Source organism: Hyla sarda, chromosome 11 (genome assembly GCF_029499605.1).
Source record: "Hyla sarda isolate aHylSar1 chromosome 11, aHylSar1.hap1, whole genome shotgun sequence".
NCBI classification, from domain to species: domain Eukaryota; kingdom Metazoa; phylum Chordata; class Amphibia; order Anura; family Hylidae; genus Hyla; species Hyla sarda.
In genome coordinates, this window is record NC_079199.1 from 49,451,213 (window position 1) to 49,473,259 (window position 22,047).

Genomic DNA, 22,047 nt, shown 5'->3' on the forward strand with positions numbered 1-22,047 from the left:
ATGCTGGTAGTTGCAGTTTTGCAACAGCTGGAGGCACCCTGATTGGGAAACACTGCTGTAGAGTCATGTCATGATGCCTTCAGTGCATAGTGCTGAATATTGTGCTCAACATTGTGCTGAATATTTCCACTCCCTTTTGTAGCTGCTGGGCAAAGCTAACACACTGTAAAGTTCAGTGCACAGAGCTGAGGGTGTTGAGGTCTCAGCCAATCATATCCCATCTCACACTGAATTGTTCAGGGCTGTGTATAGTAGAGTGAGGGGAAAAGTTATCCTCAGCAGGGCTACAGATGTTGTCATGCCTGCATGGTAAGGCCCCTTTCCAGACTGTGAGAAATACAGAGCAATATTAAGGTAGAAAACTAAAAAATAATAAAAATAAAGGCAGAAGGTGGTTTATCATTATGGAGGAAGGGAACTGGAAGTAAGCTTATTTTCTTCTGACGAATCCTATATCTGAATGAATGAACTAATCGTATGAAATACTTTCGTCTTTACATAGTTGAATGTGCTGACAACAAAATCACGCAAAAATTATCAATGGAAATCAAATTTATCAACCCATGGAGGTCTGGATATGGAGTCACACTCAAAATCAGTGGAAAACCAAACTACAGGCTGATCCAACTTTGATGTAATCTTCTTAAAACAAGTCAAAATGAGGCTCAGTAGTGTGTGTGGCCTCCATGTGCCCGTATGACCTCCCTACAACACCTGGACATGCTCCTGATGAGCTGGCAGATGGTCTCCTGAGGGATGTCCTCCCAGACCTGGACTAAAACATCCGCCAACTCCTGCACAGTGACAGTCAGGCTACCTCTGGCAAGCACATGGACCCCCAAAGAAATGCCACCCAACACTATTACTGACCCTCCGCCAAACCAGTCATGCTGGAGGATGTTGTAGGCAGCAGAACATTCTCCATGGCGTCTCCAGACTATGTCATGTCTGTCACATGTGCTCAGTGTGAACCTGCTTTCATCTGTGAAGAGCAAAGGGCGCCAGTGGCAAATTTGCCAATCTTGGTGTTCTCTGGCAAATGTCAAACGTTCTGCACGGTGTTGGGCTATAAGCCCAACCCCCACCTGTGGACATCGGGCCCCTCATACCACCCTCATGGAGTCTGTTTCTTACCGTTTGAGTGGACACATGCACATTTGTGGCCTGCTGGAGGTCATTTTACAGGGCTCTGGCAGTGCTCCTCTTGCTCCTTCTTGCACAAAAGCGGAGGTAGCGGTCCTGCTGCAGGGTTGTGGCCCTCCTACGGCCTCCTCCACATCTCCTAATGTACTGGCCTGTCTCCTGGTAGCGCCTCCATGCTCTGGACACTACACTGACAGACACAGCAAACCTTCTTTCCAAAGCTCGCATTGATGTGCATCCTTGATGAGCTTCACTACCTGAGCAACCTATGTGGGTTGTAGTCTCATGCTACCACTAGAGTGAAAGCACTGCCAGCATTCAAAATTGACCAAAACATCAGCCAGGAAGCATAGGAACTGAGAAGTGGTCTGTAGTCACCACCTGCAGAACCACTCCTTTATTGGGGGTGTCTTGCTAATTGCCTATAATTTCCCCCTGTTGTTTGTTCCATTTGCACAACAGCATGTGAAATTCATTGTCAATCAGTGTTGCTTCCTGAGTGGACTGTGTGATTTCACAGAAGTGTGATTGACTTGGAGTTACATTGTGTTGTTTAAGTGTTCCCTTAGTTTTTTTTGAGCAATATATATATATATATATATATATATATATATATATATATATATATTAGGGATCGACTGATTATCGGTTTGGCCGATATTGTCGGCTGATATTCACGATTTTGGACGTTATTGGAATCAGCAATTACCTTGCCGGTAATGCCCCGCCCTAGCCCCCCCCCCCCCCCCCCGGCCAGAGACCACCGCCGCTGCTGCCCCATCCCCGGTCTTGTAATTACCTGTTCCCGGGGTCCGCGCTACTTCTGGCTCCTGTGGCGTCCTGTGCTGTGGCTGTGCGCTGCGCAATGACGAGTGACGTCCTTCAACGCAACGTCACCGTCAGTGCGCACAGTGACAGCTGAGGATGCCGCTGGAGCCAGAAGTAGCGCGGACCCCGGGAACAGGTAATTATAAAACCGGGGATGGGGGAGGCAATGAGGCAACGGCTGTGGTTGGACTCAGGACAGGCAGGGGGGGAGAAGCGCGCAGCGGCGGTGGTTGGACTCAGGACCGGCAGGGGAGAGAAGCGATCGGCGAAATAGCCGATAACTTATACTGGAATATTGGTATAAATTATTGGCTATTGGCCTGAAAGTTCACAGATTATCGGTATCGGCCCTAAAAAATCAATATCGGTCGATTCCTAATATACAGGGTGGGCCATTTACATGGATACACCTTAATAAAATGGGAATGGTTGGTGATATTAACTTCCTGTTTGTGGCACATTAGTATATGTGAGGGGGGAAACTTTTCAAGATGGGTGGTGACCATGGCGGCCATTTTGAAGTCGCCCATTTTGAATCCAACTTTTGTTTTTTCAATAGGAAGAGGGTCATGTGACATCAAACTTATTGGAAATTTCACAAGAAAAACAATGATGTGCTTGGTTTTAACATAACTTTATTCTTTCATGAGTTATTTACAAGTTTCTGACCACTTATAAAATGTGTTCAATGTGCTGCCCATTGTGTTGGATTGTCAATGCAACCCTCTTCTCCCACTCTTCACACACTGATAACAACACCGCAGGAGAAATGCTAGCACAGGCTTCCAATATCCGTAGTTTGAGGTGCTGCACATCTTGTATCTTCACAGCATAGATAATTGCCTTCAGATGATTCCAAAGATAAAAGTCTAAGGGGGTCAGATCGGGAGACCTTGGGGGCCATTTAACTGGCCCACGACGACCTTTCCAGTAAACTGTTCATCTAGGAATGCTCGGACCTGACACCCATAATGTGGTGGTGCACCATCTTGCTGGAAAAACTCAGGGAACGTGCCAGCTTCAGTGCATAAAGAGGGAAACACATCATCATGTAGCAATTTTGCATATCCAGTGGCCTTGAGGTTTCCATTGATGAATAATGGCCCGCTATCTTAGTACCCCATATACCACACCATACCATCAATTTTTGTGTTCCAACAGTCTTGGAGGGATCTATCCAATGTGGGTTAGTGTCAGAACAATAGCGGTGGTTTTGTTTGTTTACTTCACCATTCACATAAAAGTTTGCCTCATCCCTGAACAAAATCTTCTGCATAAACTGAGGGTCCTGTTCCAATTTTTGTTTTGCCCATTCTGCAGCACCTGAAACTACGGATACTGGAAGCCTGTGCTAGCATTTCTCCTGCGGTGTTGCTATCAGTGTGTGAAGAGTGGGAGAAGAGGGTTGCATTGACAATCCAACACAATGGGCAGCACATTGAACACATTTGATAAGTTTTCATGAAAGAATAAAGTTACGTTAAAACCAAGCACATCATTGTTTTTCTTGTGAAACTCCCAATAAGTTTGATGCGTCACATGACCCTCTTCCTATTGAAAAAACAAAAGTTGGCTTCAAAATGGCCGACTTCAAATTGGCCGCCATGGTCACCACCCATCTTGAAAAGTTTCCCCCCCTCACACATCACCAACCATTCCCATTTTATTAAGGTGTATCCATATAAATGGCCCACCCTGTATGTGTATATATATATATATATATATATATATATATATATATAGGAGGAGGTAGGTGTGTGGCTGCATGGCAGGAGGACTTTATGGTGTCTCATTCATTTCTCCCTTGGCTACTCTCTGTTTATTGTACTCTTTCCCATTTAGGACATTCTTTGATGTGTCACTGTTACATTATTTGTTACCCATATGTTTATAGACATTTTTCAATAATATCCAGTGACCTCTTCCATGTTTACATTTGTACTTTCTATGGTACACCAGTTATTCCCTGTACTCCATGTAGGGCTACACCACTTGCCTGCTCCCATCTTCTGTGACTGCTATTGTAGTTTCTTATTTTATCCTCTTTTTATTATTTTTATTGTATATATTTTTTGCATATGTGTTAATAAAAGTCATTTTACATGATCTGGTTCTATTTTGTTGGCATTCGCTGTTTCAGCTGTTGCTGCATCCTTCTACATGGAGTTGCATGCAGAGGGCACCCATTAGACAGCGGAAGTATTTGTGTGAGACATACATTGTTCTCTCACAAATGAACAACACAAGTTGCTGCAAAATTGGTTGTGTAAACAAATTTATAGTTACAACATTGATCTATTTTGCTTTTTTTAATCCAAAAATTGCATTCCTACTCCATACAGCACAATAAACAGCTGTCTACTGATCCTACTTCCCAGTCCAGCCTTGCTGGATTTAATATTTACATTTTCCTAAACGCAATATGGAGAACATCTATATCTAGATCTAATATTCAGCATCAGTTAAGTCCTTTATCAAGTATCGTTTTATCTTCATTTCAACTCTAGCGATGAGGAATCAGATGACTCCAGTCACTTGATCTCAGCACTAAGTAGTCACAAGGATGACAACATTACATTGCCAAGTTAACCACAAAACCAAGCACATGCCAGCCTACAAGAGTACTGGGAGGAGAAGATGCCATTCAGAGGCACAAGAGGGGAGTTTGTTTTCATCTTGTGCTAAGCTGTAAGTACTCAGATTAAAGGAGCATCATGACATTATTCATTGAACTGTTTCCAAATATATCCTGCATGCAGTGAAGTGGTCATAAAGAATATCCAATGAGAATGACATAAGAGCACAGACTGGGATTTTTTTGCTAAATAGTGCAGAAGAAAAAATACTTTCTCAAGTAATGTTATGAAGCCCTTTAAAATAGCAACCCTTCAGTCCACAGTCCACATTTCACTATACATGTAGCATGTTTTCAATGTTGCTATCACAGCTTATTGCATTCCCAGTCCCCTTTCATTGTAGGTAACATAGAATCCAGATTCACATATTGTCCTATGCAAAGTGTGCTTAGGGTACTCCGAGCTAAATTAACCAAATATATAGTAAAATCTTTACTGAGACCTTTTGTAATATGGTTGTTAAAAAACAGCTCTTGAAAATCCCACCACTATTGGTCCCCATTAGAGATGAGCGGATTTTTGAAAAATGTTATTCGGCTGATTCGCTGAATTTTCCGAACAAATTTGGTTTGGTCAGAATTTATTTGTGGCGAATCTGTATTAAAAACAGCTATTTCTGGTCTACAGAGGGCCTCATTAGGGGTGTAGAACATTTTGCCTTGCTGTAACACGCATACGGTGTGTGCTGGGGTAGCAAAATGATACTGTAATTCAGTATGGCATGCAGAATAGACGCGTCGCTATTAGAATCACTGTCGCAGAGCAGCACAATGACAGAGCCTGAAGGTGGCATCAGTATGAGGAGACCATATAGTGGCTGAATGAAACAGCGTGGAGGTGGCGGCAGCATAAGGAGACCATATAGTGGCTGAATGACCCAGCCTGGAGGTGGCAACAGCCTGACAAGATCATAGGGCCTCTCAATTGAAATGATTAAAGATACTTTTTAACATTTAAATTGAAGATTTCAAATAGATGAACCTAAAACGTTTTATTTAATGTGCCATCAGCATGAGGAGACCACATGGCAGTACAGTGACACAGCCTGGAGGTGGCGGAAGGAGACGATATAGTGGCTGAATGACACAGCCTGTAGTTGGCGGCAGCATGGGGAGACATATGGTGGCTGAATGACAACCTGGAGTTGGTGGAAGCATGAGGAGACCATATAGTGAATGAATGACACAGCCTGGATGTGGCGGAAGCATGAGGAGACCATATAATTGCAGAATGAGACAGCCTGGAGGTGGCAGCAGCATGAGGAGAACATATGGTGGCAGAATGAGACAGCTTGGAGCTGGCTTCAGTATGAGGAGAACATATGGTGGCAGTATGAGACAGCCCGGAGGGGGCATCAGCAGCATCAGGAGTCCTGAAAGTGACCCGGTGACATAGTGGGGTGGTAGGTAGCAATACCAGTACCCGGTGACGAAGGTGGGTGAAAAAAGGAGAACTTGGCATCAGAAGTGTGGCATCAGGCGGGTGGCAGGATCAGAATAGTAGCTGAATCAGGTAGGCAGAAGAAAACGGTCTCTTTTGTAAAAGTGTTAGTGTACACAAGTAAGAATTGAGGATATGCATTATGTAAAACTTAATAATATTCTTAGGATAAAATATATGTACCCAAATTTTTTTTAAAATCAAACAAAAGGAAAGGTGTGCAAAAAACACCATGTGCCACCAAGTATTGATGTGATGCAAAGTATGGTACACTGTAACCGGTGGGGGTAAAAACTTCTCCTGTAAAGCCCTACTCTCACATTATTAATTCCCTTCTTGGCAAGTGTTACTCGCTCTAAAAAGGGTGGCCCCACACAGGAACCTCTCCCTATTTCCACCTGCAAACACTGCCATTTCCCAGGGTTTTTAGGTGGAAATAGGGAGAGGTTCCTGGGTGGGGCCACCCTTTTTAAGACAAGTAACACTTTCCTCAAAAAGGTGGAAGGGAACAACGTATTGTCCATTGTAGCAGGTGGGGTTAAAGGCCCTACTCTCGCCCTATTAATTCCCTTCTTGGCAAGTGTTACTCACCCTAAAAAGGGCAGACCCACACAGGAAACTCTCCCTATTTCCACCTAAAAACCATGGGAAATGGTAGTGTTTGTAGGTAGAAGTAGGGAGAGGTTCCTGTGTGGGGCTGCCCTTTTTAGGGCGAGTAACACTTGACAAGAAGGGAATTAATAAAGCGAGAGTAGGGCCTTACAGGGGAAGTTTTCACCCTCACTGGTTACAATGGACCATACGTTGTTCCCTTCCACCTTTTAGAGGTCTTTGCATCACATCAATACTTGGTGGTGTAGGTGGCACATGGTGTTTTTTGCACACCTTTCCTTTTTTTTAATTCAAAATTTTTTGCGGTACATATATTTTATCCAAAGAAAAGTTACGTTTTAGCTAATGCATATCCTCAATACTTACTTGTGGTCTGATGCCGAGGAATGTCTGAAACTGGGGAGCAGCACCTTAAATCTGTTTAGCACATATTTGTGAAGTGTTGGTGTGGCACCATGTTCAATCTACTCTCATGCAGGCATTGGTGGGTGGAAATCCTGGCTGATCCATGCCTGATTCATCTTTACAAAGGTCAGTCTCTCCACATTTTTTGTGGACAGACGAGTTTTCCTTGGGGTTACTGTGGCCCCCGCCGCACTAAACAGCCCCTCTGATGGCCCACTACTGGCCAGACAGGAAAGCTTTTCCAGGGCAAACTCTTGTAGTTGCCGCCACAAATCAAGTTTGGCTGCCCAGAAGTCCAGCGGATCTTAAGGTGTGTTGGCATGGTCATGTCAGGTGTCACATATGAGCTGCCACTGGTTGACATTGAAGTTGTACAGGGGAGTCCCTCTATCCGCTTGGATCTTAAAGAAATCGGTGATGGCTTTTCTCTGTTTGTATAGTCAGCCCAACATATGGAGGGTGGAATTCCAACGTATGGAAATGTCACAAATCAGACTATGTTGGGGGATGCCATTCTGACGCTTCAGCTCAAGGAGGGCGTGCTTTGCAGTGTACGAGTGCCTGAAGTGCATGCAAAGTTTCCTTCCCATTGTTAGGATGTCTTGCAGATACTTCAGGAACCACTTGACAACCAGATTGAACACGTGTGCAGGGCGCATGTCTAAGGCTTCCTTGTCGGAGCGCAGAAAAGATGTTCTTCCCTTTGTCGGTCACCATGGTTCCTATTTTTCAGTTTTCATGGAGTAAGCCATGATTCGATTTCTTGATGAATGACTTTTAGCAGTTCCTCTCCTGTTTGACTCCGTTCTCCAAGGCAAACCATGTGAAGAACAGCGTGACACCGCCATGCCCTGCACACATGTATGCTGAAGGGGCACTGAGACTTGTCCTTGCCGTGGAGGCTGAGGACACAGTGGAGGATGAGGAGGTGGAGTTGCACACTGTCACGGGACCAACGGCCAGGGAACATGGAGGCAGAAGCGGCGTGACCTGTCCAAGTTGCTTTTGTGGCTGTGCAGGAACCACATTCACCCAGTGGGCCATAAAGGACATGTATTGTCTCTGACTGTAGTTACAGCTCCACACATCGGTGCTGCCGTGCACTTTGGTACACACCAACAGGCTCAAGGACTGGCCCACCTTCTGTTCCACTAAATTGTGCAGGCCTGGTGCTGCCTTCTTCGCAAAGAAATGACAGCTTGGCACTCTCCACCACGGCTCGGCACAAGCCTTCTCTGAAAGGTGCAGAGTCCACCACTTGAAAAGGAAGGGACTGCAGCACCAACAACTTGGACAGCAGCACATTCAGCTTATGCGCCGTTGGATGAGTGGGGGCAGACTGTTGTCTCTTGGACATGGCTTTGCCGATTGAGGAAGCTGCGCAAGCGTAGTGAAATACGTTGCATTCTGGTTAATAAACCCTCTTTTACCTACTGACCTGTCTGGTCGATCAGTGCTGTGGAGCCGGGTTCCCTTGAAGCCTAACAATTCATTACCGTATACCTACCAGAGGGCAGCAGACGACCTACTTTGCATGCCATTACCATTGTTGTGTATGTGACTACACAACCACCCAGGGTGAGCAGCTAATTTACATAATTTTCTCACCATCAGGGTTTAAACAATATTACTCTATGGAGCGCTTATTCCTTCATTTTTCACAGTATCTAGGCCCTTAAGACTTTAACAGGAACAAAATGGCACCACTTAGATGTACGTATGTGGTATACACTTATGAGGGGAGGACAATGCGCTCCAGTACCCTTAAAACAGTATTTGTCTACATCACTAGGAGGTGTGTAATTTTGGCTGGCCTTTCTCAGTATCTAGGCCTTTAAGACTTTAACAGGAACAAAATGGTACAACACTTATTTTTTTATTTGACTATGCTACAGGGGCTGTAAAGTTAGTGTAGTTCATAATATAGTGTCTGTACCTGTGTGTGATGGTTTTCTCACAATTCTTCTGTGATTTTCATCCCAATATATATTTTTTCAGCATACAAAATGACTGTTGTCTCAGATTTTTCGCAGGTTGTAATGCGGCCGAGACCTGACTCACTAGTCAGCTGATGACAGGGAGCCTGTCTGCTTCAATGGGTGGAGGGATCGCTTGGTGGGAGAGAGATCAATCTGCAACTAATGCATCAGCTGTGGGCACCCTGATTGAAAGCCACAGGTCTTTGAATGGATTCAGCTCATTTATGTTTCAATAGGTGGGGTGGCTGATGTGTGGGAGGGAGGAAAATGGAATTGTGGGATTTGTAGTCAAAAAAAGAAAAGTCAAACAGGGAATGCCAGTTCACAAAAAGCTAGCCCCAGTGTTATGCTAATCTCACAACATAGCCATTTAGCCCCAAGACAAGTGCAAATCCTTCCTAAGCATGCCCATTACTGCTTGCCAGGTATGTACTAAAATCACCTCATGGTGGATAAAGCCTTTAAGACTTTTTTTTTTTTTTCAAATCTAATTTTTATTAACTTTTCAAGTTTTTAACATAGAAACAGGAACAGGGTACTATGACACATGAGCATACATTGCTGTACAATAAAGGATCAATACAGTGCAATAAAAGTTCAATACCATGAGTACTCTGATGACACGCAGGCCAAGTGAAGGAGATGGGGTAAACCCAACTATATACGGTTCCGGCCATATACAATTATGTATCAATGCTTTAGCAATGCGCAGAGAGATATATACGTAATGAAATGCTACAGAAAGAATTATGTTGTGGAATAACCTGTAAGTCAATGATTAAGAAAAAAAAAATTAAAGTCAGGGAGAATACAAGGCTACTTAAGTAATTCCATTGGGGGGGGGGGGGGTCTAGTGAATGAGGAGATTAATCATCTCCAGGGCTAGGGGGGCTGGGGTGTTGAAGTGAGGAGCGGTACACTCACCAAAGTGCCCACATTTTCGGGAAAAAAGCATGTCTCCTCATCTCCCAACTCACCAATTCCTGCATCCTACATATGTAATCGATTTGATGGGATTAGGGGCACAGAGCAGGAGAAGTGGAGCTGAGAATGGGATCTTCACCTTTGTAATAATTTCAATGGTTCTTAAAACTTCCTCCCAAAAAGGCTTGATTTTAGGGCAATATAGCCAAATGTGTGATACCGATCCCGCTTCAGTGCTGCAACGCCAGTAAAGGTTATTACTTGTAAGGTTGAGGCAGAAAAACCATTCAGGGGTGTGGTACCACCTAGTCAAAAGCTTGTAGGAGTTTCCTTGAATTCTGACACATCTAGAAAACCCATGAGAGCGTATGTGCTTGACCTCTGCTTTCATAAAATTAGTGTTCAGTTCTGTAACCCACGTAAGCAAGTAACTAGGTGTTGCAGGTGAAGAGCAAGTGAGCAGTTCATCATACAAGCATGATATAATACCACTTGGGAATTGTGGGAGCATATAATATTTGTCGAGCCAAGAAAGAGGGGATAGAGAGGGGAGTAGCCTCTTGAGGCCCCTGACTGTTTGTCTTAAATGCAGGTGAGATATAAAATTTAGTTTAGTGCTTGAGGTTTTGGGGGAGTAAAGACATCGGGTCATCCTTCCCCTGTTTGTACAAGTCTTTCAGAGTAAAAGAATGGAATTGTTTCCAAATCTCAGTGTAGATTTTGGGTGAACCGAGGTATAGGGGGAGATCATCCAGGGGTGCAAGTGGGGATATTAGCGAAGATCCGTTTGTTGTAAGCATAAATTTGTGGTATTCTCCAATGGTTCTACTTGTCTAGGGGTTAAGGCATTTAGGTATGTGTTGTCTAGTGAGAGAGGACCAAAAGGCTCCTTGCGTGTTATCATCCATAAGGAATCTTTCTACATCAGCGCATAATGGCCTGGGAGAAGGGCGGGCTAGTTGCAACCACCTTGCCAGATGTATGGCTTGGTAATATTTGTGGAGGTCTGGAAGACTCATCCCTCCATGAGGTGGTTTCATAGTGTAGGCACTTATGACTTTAACAGGAACAAAATGGTATGTGGTATGCACTTATGAGGGGAAGACAATGCGGTCCAGCATGCTTAAAACAGTATTTGTCTACAACACCAGCAAGTGTGTACTTTTGGCTGACCTTTCACAGTATATAGGCCATCAAGACTTTAACAGGAAGAAAATGGTACACCACTTAGATGTACGTATGTGGTATGCACTTATGAGGGGAGGACAATGCGCTTCAGTATGCTTAAAACAGTATTTGTCCACAACACCAGCAGGTGTGTACTTTTGGCTGGCATTTCACAGTATCTAGGCCTTTAAGACTTTAACAGGAACAAAATGGTACACCACTTAGATGTAGGTATGTGGTATTGTCACGATGCCGGCTGGCAGGTAGTGGATCCTCTGTGCCAGAGAGGGATTGGCGAGGACCGCGCTAGTGGACCGGTTCTAAGTCACTACTGGTTTTCACCAGAGCCCGCCGCAAAGCGGGATGGTCTTGCTGCGGCGGTAGTGACCAGGTCGTATCCACTAGCAACGGCTCACCTCTCTGACTGCTGATGATAGGCGAGGTACAAGGGAGTAGACAGAAGCAAGGTCGGACGTAGCAGAAGGTCGGGGGCAGGCGGCAAGGTTCGTAGTCAGGGTGGATAGCAGAAGTACTGGTACACAGGCTTTAGACACACAAAACGCTTTCACTAGGCACAAGGGCAACAAGATCCGGCAAGGGAGTGCATGGGAGGAGGTCAGATATAGTCAGGGACCAGGTGGAAGCCAATTAAGCTAATTGGGCCAGGCACCAATCATTGGTGCACTGGCCCTTTAAGTCTCAGGGAGCTGGCGCGCGCGCGCCCTAGAGAGCGGAGCCGCGCGCGCCAGCACATGACAGCAGGGGACGGGAACGGGTAAGTGACCTGGGATGCGATTCGCGAGCGGGCGCGTCCCGCTGTGCGAATCGCATCCCCAACGGCCATGACAGTGCAGCGCTCCCGGTCAGCGGGACTGACCGGGGAGCTGCAGGGAGAAAGACGCCGTGAGCGCTCCGGGGAGGAGCGGGGACCCGGAGCGCTAGGCGTAACAGTACCCCCCCCCTTAGGTCTCCCCTTTTTTTTGTCCGGTGACTGCCTCCCCTGGGATGAGGACACCGGGAAGGAATGGATGGTTTCCTCAATGGCAGGCAGTACAGCAGGAGTGGGAATGGGGAGGGAGGGCAGAGGGCGAGGCCTGGCACTGGGCAGTGTGACACCAGGACGAGGGCCATGAGGAGGCACCGAGGCTTGCCTGAGTGGACTGGGAGGGGGGGAGAGGCATTTTCTGTGGCAGGCAGAGTCCCTAACGACCTTAGGGGGACCGGATACAGGAGGAACCACAGGGTCACGGCAGGGAGTACTGGGAACCGGTTTAAGGCAGTCCTTGGAACAAGAGGGACCCCAACTCTTGATCTACCCAGTGGACCAGTCCAGGGTTGGGGAATGGTGTAGAAGCCAGGGTAGTCCAAGGAGAATTTCGGAAGTGCAATTGGGAAGGACCAAAAATTCAATTTTCTCGTGATGAGGTCCGATGCACATTAGGAGGGGCTCCGTGCGGTAACGCACGGTGCAATCCAACCTGGCTCCGTTGACCGCGGAAATGTGGAGTGGCTTGACAAGACGGGTCACCGGAATGCGGAATTTATTCACCAAGGACTCCCGAATAAAATTCCCAGAGGCACCAGAGTCCAGGCAGGCCACGGCTGAGAGGGAAGAGCTGGCTGAAGTAGAAATCCGTACAGGCACCGTGAGACGTGGAGAAGCCGACTTAGCATCAAGAGACGCCACACCCACGAGAGCTGGGTGCGAGCGTGCGTTTCCCAGACGTGGAGGACGGATAGGGCAATCCACCAAAAAATGTTCGGTACTGGCACAGTACAGACAAAGATTCTCTTCCTTACGGCGATTCCTCTCTTCCAGGGTCAGGCGAGACCGATCCACTTGCATGGCTTCCTCGGCGGGAGGCCTAGGCGCAGATTGCAGTGGAGACTGTGGGAGAGGTGTCCAGAGATCTAAGTCTTTTTCCTGGCGGAGCTCTTGATGTCTCTCAGAAAAACGCATGTCAATGCGAGTGGCTAGATGAATGAGTTCATGCAGGTTAGCAGGAGTTTCTCGTGCGGCCAGAACATCTTTAATGTTGCTGGATAGGCCTTTTTTAAAGGTCGCGCAGAGGGCCTCATTATTCCAGGATAGTTCAGAAGCAAGGGTACGGAATTGTATGGCGTACTCGCCAACGGAATTATTACCCTGGACCAGGTTCAGCAGGGCAGTCTCAGCAGAAGAGGCTCGGGCAGGTTCCTCAAAGACACTTCGAATTTCCGAGAAGAAGGAGTGTACAGAGGCAGTGACGGGGTCATTGCGGTCCCAGAGCGGTGTGGCCCAAGACAGGGCTTTTCCAGACAGAAGGCTGACTACGAAAGCCACCTTAGACCTTTCAGTAGGAAACTGGTCCGACATCATCTCCATGTGCAGGGAACATTGCGAAAGAAAGCCACGGCAAAACTTAGAGTCCCCATTAAATTTGTCCGGCAAGGACAGGCGGAGGCTAGGAGTGGCCACTCGCTGCGGAAGGGGTGCAGGAGCTGGCGGAGGAGATGATTGCTGCTGAAGTTGCGACTGAAGTTGCTGCACAATGGTGAATACTTCCGACAGCTGGTGGGTTAGATGGGCGATCTGTCGGGATTGCTGGGCGACCACCGTGGTGATATCAGAGATATAAGGCAGAGGGACGTCAGCGGGATCCATGGCCGGATCTACTGTCACGATGCCGGCTGGCAGGTAGTGGATCCTCTGTGCCAGAGAGGGATTGGCGAGGACCGCGCTAGTGGACCGGTTCTAAGTCACTACTGGTTTTCACCAGAGCCCGCCGCAAAGCGGGATGGTCTTGCTGCGGCGGTAGTGACCAGGTCGTATCCACTAGCAACGGCTCACCTCTCTGACTGCTGATGATAGGCGAGGTACAAGGGAGTAGACAGAAGCAAGGTCGGACGTAGCAGAAGGTCGGGGGCAGGCGGCAAGGTTCGTAGTCAGGGTGGATAGCAGAAGTACTGGTACACAGGCTTTAGACACACAAAACGCTTTCACTAGGCACAAGGGCAACCAGATCCGGCAAGGGAGTGCATGGGAGGAGGTCAGATATAGTCAGGGACCAGGTGGAAGCCAATTAAGCTAATTGGGCCAGGCACCAATCATTGGTGCACTGGCCCTTTAAGTCTCAGGGAGCTGGCGCGCGCGCGCCCTAGAGAGCGGAGCCGCGCGCGCCAGCACATGACAGCAGGGGACGGGAACGGGTAAGTGACCTGGGATGCGATTCGCGAGCGGGCGCGTCCCGCTGTGCGAATCGCATCCCCAACGGCCATGACAGTGCAGCGCTCCCGGTCAGCGGGACTGACCGGGGAGCTGCAGGGAGAAAGACGCCGTGAGCGCTCCGGGGAGGAGCGGGGACCCGGAGCGCTAGGCAAAACAGGTATGCACTTATGAGGGGAGGACAATGTGCTTCAGTACGCTTAAAACAGAATTTGTCTACAACACCAGCAGGTGTGTAATTTTGGCTGGCTTTTCACAGTATCTAGGCCCTTAAGACTTTAACAGGAACAAAATGGTACACCACTTAGATGTACTCACAGATTACACTTAATAGAGGACAATGCGCTTTTAGTGCTAGTCTCACCCTAATTGGCTGGCTACTATTAGCTTTTCAGTTGTTGTACACACCAGTGCTGCAGCACACAGTCGCTGTGTACTCTACCCAAAATTGCACTTTCTCTCTCAAGCTCACTCCCTTCCCTATCAGTGCTTCTAGGCTGGATTTGGGCTTGAGGCGAATTGCTGCTTTAAAAAAGCTTTTCTGGTCAACACACTGCTCTCTGTCCCTCTCTCTCTGCAATAAAACGCTGATGTGACTGGGAGGTGAATAGTTGCTGTAAAAATGCTTTTCTGTGCAACACGCACTGCTGTTTGTCCCTCTCTCTCTGCAATAGAATGCTGATGTGACTGGGAGGTGAATCACTGCTGTAAAAATGCTTTTCTGTGCAACACACACTGCTGTCTGTTCCTCTCTCTCTCTCTGTAATAGAACGCTGATGTGACTGGCCGCAAGATGGCTGCCGATTATATAGGGCTGTGACATCACATGGGTGGCTGGCTGCTGATAGGCTGCATGCTGCATGTCATTCAGTGTCATCCTGCCAACCCTTGTTCCCACCTTCCCAGGATTCCTTGCGCCATGTTCTCACATGTGGATCCGCCATTTTAGATGCCCTGTAGCCTGGACCGCACTAAATTGAGTTTAATGAAGCGATTTGCGCAATCGAATCACGGCGATATTCGCATTCATTACAAATCAAGTTTTTCCTGAAATTTGTATTGAATTTGGATACGTCTGATTCGATTTGCTCATCCCTAGTCCCCATACCTACTAAGACACTAACAAGTCCTGCAGCAGCATCAGTTTGTCCATGAGTCATGGACAAGAGATGACTCGTGGACAAGGCTGCATGAGCAGACAGACCAATCACCTCCCACCACCACAAGGGAGGGACACACCCCCTTCCCCTGAGGGGGTTTCTAACCCTGAGCTAATGAAAATAGGTAGTTTTATAATGAATGTAGGTGATGGAGGAATAAAAATTTGATGCACACGGTCAGGACTAGGTACTGAGTAAAATCATAATCTTTTTGTGAGATCTGACATGTACGTTTTAAGAGCACTTTTCTGTATTACTTGGAGCATACATCCTGCACTTTGAGCTTCTGAGCAGGAAGTTTTCTTCTTGTCATTAAAGCAGAAAGACCTTTTAAATTCAATCAAAATATGGAAACATCAAGTCAACCTTTGCTTTACTCCCTTTCATATCTGACTGCTACACCTCACAACCTCTATTGCCCTTTGAACTATGAAAGTCACATAAAATTGCCCATAGCTAAATACTTTCTTTTGTGTAATGCATAAATACAGTATATTGTCAGGAGCCTGTCCAACTGGAAACCTGATATTTCTCAATACTTGGTGAATAGAGGTTTTTCATTATGTCATAAAGGTGGAACCCATACCAATTCCTTTAATTTACTATGATCTAATACATGTTCACTTATTGTAGCTCAGATTAAATGTTCATGCTTTACCTAATCTTTTGTAAATACAGTAAATCTTAATCAGTATATATTGAGGGCGTGTTCACATATTCAGGTTTTTAATTGCAATTATTGAATACAAAGCCGGAATGGATCTGAAAACACGAGAAGCTTCAGTCTTTCCTTAATATGTGTCCTCCATTTATGTTCTGCTCCTACCTTTGCTTTACAAAACTGCAATAAAAAAAGAAAAAAACTGAATGTATGAACACACTCTAAAAGTTCTCAGAAATAGAGAAAAGTAAAGAAAGAGAAGGTAGAATAAAAAAAAAAAGAGAAGATAGAAAATATAAAAAGTGGATTGAGAGAGAATGACCTGTCAGGTCCCAGCATGTTCAAAAAGTTCCATAGTGGCAGCAGGATTTATCATTTGTTTGGAGAGTCAATCAAAGTAGAGTGATTTGGGTACTGATTGACTGGGTGATGTGGGTATTGATTGGCTGGGTGATGTGGTACTGATTGGCTGGGTGATGTGGGTACTGATTGACTGGGTGATGTTGGTACTGCTTGACATAGTGATGTGGGTACTGATTGACTGAGTGATGTGGGTATTGACTGACTGGGTGATGTGGCTACGGCTTAACTGGGTGATGTGGGTACTCATTGACTGGGTAATGTGGGTACTGGTTACCTCTGTGATGTGGGTACTGATTGGCTGGCTGATGTGGGTTCTGCTTGACATAGTGATGTGCATAATGATTGGCTGGGTGATGTGGGTACTGACTGACTGGATGATGTGGGTACTGATTGACTGGGTGATGTGGGTACTGATTGGCTGGGTGATGTGGGTACTGATTGACTGGTTGATGTGAGTGCTGATTGACTGGGTGATGTGGGTACCGATTGACTGGGTGATGTGGGTACTGCTTGACATAGTGATGTTGGTACTGATTGACTGGGTGATGTGGATTCGGATTGACTGGGTGATGTGGGTACTGATTGACTGGGTGATGTTGGTACTGATTGACTGGGTGATGTGGGTATTGATTGACTGGGTGATGTTGGTACTGATTGACTGGGTGATTTGGGTTCTTATTGACTGGGTGATGTGGGTACTGCTTGACATATTGATGTGGGTACTGCTTGACATAATGATGTGGGTACTGATTGACTGGGTGATGTGGGTACCGATTAACTGGGTGATGTGGGTACGGATTGACTGGGTGATGTTGGTACTGAATGACTGGGTGATGTGGGTACTGAATGACTGGGTGATGTGGGTACTAATTGACTGGGTGATGTGGATACTGATTGACTTGGTGATTTGAGTTCTGATTGACTGGGTGATGTGGGTACGGATTGACTGGATGATGTGGGTACTGCTTGGCATGGTGATGTGGGTACTGATTGACTTGGTGATTTGAGTTCTGATTGACTGGGTGATGTGGGTACGGATTGACTGGGTGATGTTGGTACTGATTCACTGGGTGATGTGGGTATTGATTCACTGGGGGATGTGGGTTTTGATTGAAAAAGGGATATCAAGTCCACACATCAGGTATGCTTATTGCTCTCAGAGAGGTAAAAAGGACATTTCTAACAATAAGAAAGTTATCCGTCCCTTACCAGACCAGTCTGACCAGACTAGCAAAGTCCAGTGAATAAGATCAGAAAACTGGTAAGGACAAGTGGAGTTTACTAAATTTGTTAGCATTGACAGTCAGATTCAATTAAGTCCAAATAAATTCCCTACAAATTCAAAGTGCCCCAGTCATGAATGACATTCTGAGGTCTCCCAAGTTTCAGATTTTTGTTTTCATCCAGTGCAGGGTAGGATTTCTAGCAGCAGAACTACAGTATGGAACAACACAGGACATATGTTGCTATGTAAGACTAGTTGGAGCAGCAGGAACAGAAGTGTAGTATGGAAAACAATGGATAATACCGCAGTTGTGTGGCTCTGTAGGACAAGTAACAGCGGCTGACATTTTAAGGAATTTGTTTAAAATGAATTTTAAAAGTTTTATATCTGCAGAATAAATTAATTTTTGAGGAATTTAGAAGGAATTCAGAACAAATTTGATTTATTCACTTGGGTCTAGTAGTTAGTAAATCTTAGTGTCCTCAAACTATTGACCAAAGCAAAGCAGAATTATCCAATTCTGGAAAATGGTGACTGTGCATTACCATGCATAGAAAAAGAATAGCCTAAGGTTGTAAGTAAATTCGGACACACTGCTTTATTGGGAATTACACATTTCGCATCTGTACCAGATGCTTCCTCAGATTCTATTCAAACTTTTAGTGGGCACAAAAGTGTGAGACATATGACAGCATGGGGTAAAATGTACAACTCTAAGATGTTTGATGCCTGAAGGTTGACATAAAGATATCAAGTCTGGACCTAAATACAGTGACCAATTTGAAAGGTTCACATCTAGGAAGCTAAGTTCCCGAAGAAGAGTTAAAATTTGTCTGTCCAATTTAAAGGGGTACTCTGCCCCTAGACATCTTATCCCCTATACAAAGGATAGGGGATAAGATGTTTGATCGTGGGGGTCCCGCCACTGGGGACCCCTGCAATCAGATGCAGCACCCCTGACATCCGGTGCACAGAGCAAACTTCGCTCTGTGCCAGATCACTGGCGATGCGAGGCGGAGGCTTGTGACATCACGACCATGCCCCCTCACTGCAAGTCTATGGGAGGGCGCATGACGGCCATCACTCCCCTTCCCATAGACTTGCTTTGAGGGGGTAAGGCCGTGACATCACAAGCCTCCAGGGCTGCACCCAACGCTCTAAATGAATGCCAGGTGCAGCACGGAGATAGCGGGGTCCTCAGTGACAGGACCCACACGATCAGACATCTTATTCCCTATCCTTTGGATAGGGGATAAGATGTCTAAGGGCGGAGTACCCCTTTAAAGTATGCACATTAGCCACAGAGAGGGAGAAAGGAGACCCTCAGCAATTAGACAGTCCCGTTTTCCTCAGATCTAGTTATGCAACAGACAAGCAGTGTCCAGCAAATGAAATCAGGTAGCTATAGTAGTATAGTAAGTATTTCAGATGCAGTTAAGACACAAACAAAAGCGTTCTGTTCCACTGGTGCCGTACAATGCTCCACGGGCCTACTGTTTAATACACAAGCAGAAATGTGTTTGACATAACAGCATCTCTCCATAGGCCAAAGATCTCAACAAAATCAATGACCTGTCATGGTGTTGCCCTATTGAACTACCTAAGTTGCTGTCCTGTGCTCTAGGACTTTTCGCTATTTTTCTCCTGATATCATCATCTAATTCTGGTTGCTGATTTTCGGATGTCAGGCACTATCTACATTATCTTCTTTTAAAAGCCTTAATGTAGCTGACTAAACCCTCCAGGATTCCTTGGGGAAATATGATTGGTTACTTTGGCAGTCATTTTGTGTTTTTCAAAACAGATTCTTGGCGGCGTTGAATCATTGGCTTGTAGCCAGGAGATGGGCAGGGAATAAAGCTTCCCTTTCAGGAAGTCATGCACTGCAGTATCCCAGCAAAATGATTTCAATTTAGAAACATATACAATGCAATGCAGTGCACTTAAAGCCATATTAAGTGGCCATTGCAGAGTACTTATTCGCAAATATATTTCACCTCCCATAACAGAGGCTAATGGACATAGTGCAGCCAGATAAGAATAAAACCATGAACTGTTTGTTGTAATCACAAAAGGTGCCAGCTGGGACTGCACTACATAAATATTATCAACTATTGTAACCCAAAATGTCAAGGTGACTGCAGGTAACCCCTATAATTCTTTTACAAAGTCATAGGGCTCCAGGATGCTGAGTTATAGGTAGCTGTTTGATGGAGTTCTTTACTAGACTATTTCCATCTGTGTTACCTGTGACAAGAAGAAAACACTGCACTTGGCCAGTTATTTTGAACCAAGTGGTTCTACAGGGTTAAAGAGGCACTCCACTGGCCAGCGTTCGGAACATTTTGTTCTGAGCACTGCGGGGGCCCCCCTCAATGCAAGTCTATGGGAGGGAGTGTGGTGGCCGCCGCAGCGCTCGGAACTCAATGTTCCGAACGCTGGCCAGTGGAGTGCCCCCTTAAAAATCTATTCTTGTTTCTTTGCGGAAATAAAATTTAATGCACAGTAATGTTTTTATCCTTTGCCATAAATTGCATAATAACCCCAGCCCAGAGGTGTGTGAGGTTGTCTTACATCCTAAAACGAAGCTGTTCTGTCTAATAGATGTTTATATGGTTGTGTGTTCTCATATAGTATAAAACATGTTAGAACTAGGTGCCTGCACCATACTTCTTATATGCTTCGAGCTATACAACGTGACTGAAGAGAGAGAAACAAATACAGTACATAATATTATTTATTCTAAACTAATCAAATTTACTCCGAATGTAATTAAAAAAATTTGATTTGGGTGATCCTGTGGTGTTTTATGCTGATAGTACAGGACACTTAGCGGTGAAGCATAGACTGTAACATTCAGCTAACATTTGCAAATGTGTGTGTAATCTGGAGGGAAGCGGCATGCATTGCTGCTGACATGCTCTATTCACTGGGCACTCTGCACTGGGGCCAGAGAATGTTAACTGTGCAGGAATAGCATAAAATGCATGCTTTGCAACTCAGTGTATAGGAGCAGGGACTCCTGTCTTTGACAGGAGTCTCTGTAATGGCACTTTTAAACCAGACTTGGAATTAAAGACTGTTGGGATTTCAGCCACAAAAATGCCTTGCTTCAGCGAGCATCCACAGCTCCCCAATGTCTTTCCTCAGTTGCTAAGCAATCAAAGACTTCCTTTCATCTTAGACTTAGTTTGGATCTCTGTGCTTCTGCTTAGGCTACACAGCGGCATACGGTTTGCAAAGCCTCCAATTTATCATAATAAAAACTCAATGTATTCAATAGACATGTTAATGATATGCAAATGCTACAAAATGAAAACCAAATATTCAACCATATCAATTTATTCAGTATCGAGTATGGGTGCCATGGTCAGAAATACAGGCACTTATACACCTTGGCATGCTATGAATGGCTGTCCGAGGAATGTTCTGCCATACTGAATGCACTTGGGCACACAAATCATTAAAGGGGTATTCAGGGCAAAAACATTTTATCCCCTATCCAAAGGATAGGGGATAAGATGTCTGATCGCGGGGGGCCCGCTGCTGGGACCCCCCCATCTCCCTGCAGCATGCGGCCTGGTGTTGTTGTGTTGAAAAACGGTTTCTGGGACACTACAAAAAAACGGCCTTACCACTAGTCCCAAGAACAAAATTGATGTAACGCCAAGCTGTTAGTGCACCTGGAATAAAGACTAGAAGAGTCCAGCTACTGTAGGTTATGCCACCCCAAACAATAGATATGTAGACAGTGTTCAACGACCTAGGTTTGGTATTCAAATTCACTCACAGTACAGAATGGATCACTCTGTGCCAATCAGTCTGTTTCACTTCTGTGCACCTCTTGTCGTCATTGCAGTTAGGTGTTGGTCCCTCAATCACTGGGACATGCAATGTTGACTGACACCTGGGCCTATGAGTGTAGCGAGGGTCTCTCAGTTCAAGGATTCTGTCCTTTGCGACAAATGGCAATAACTGGCACGTCAACGAACAGTAGACATTGCGCACTCTACTGTACTGACTTGATATGATTTCTTAGATTTCATGTTGCTAAAAATATTTTCTTTCGAACTGGCTTTTATACCACTGAAGCCCCTCCAACATGCAGATTGCAGATATAAGTGACACCACCTACATGATTTGCATGACCTCATGGCTTGTCCTTCTTGCTGTTGCTATTTCAATTCAGTTCTGGGGGTACAGTATGTATTATAATAAATGTCAAGGGTATGATGTATAATACATTTCAGGGGTATCATGTATAATTTCAGGAAGCACACACTACATATTATAATACAT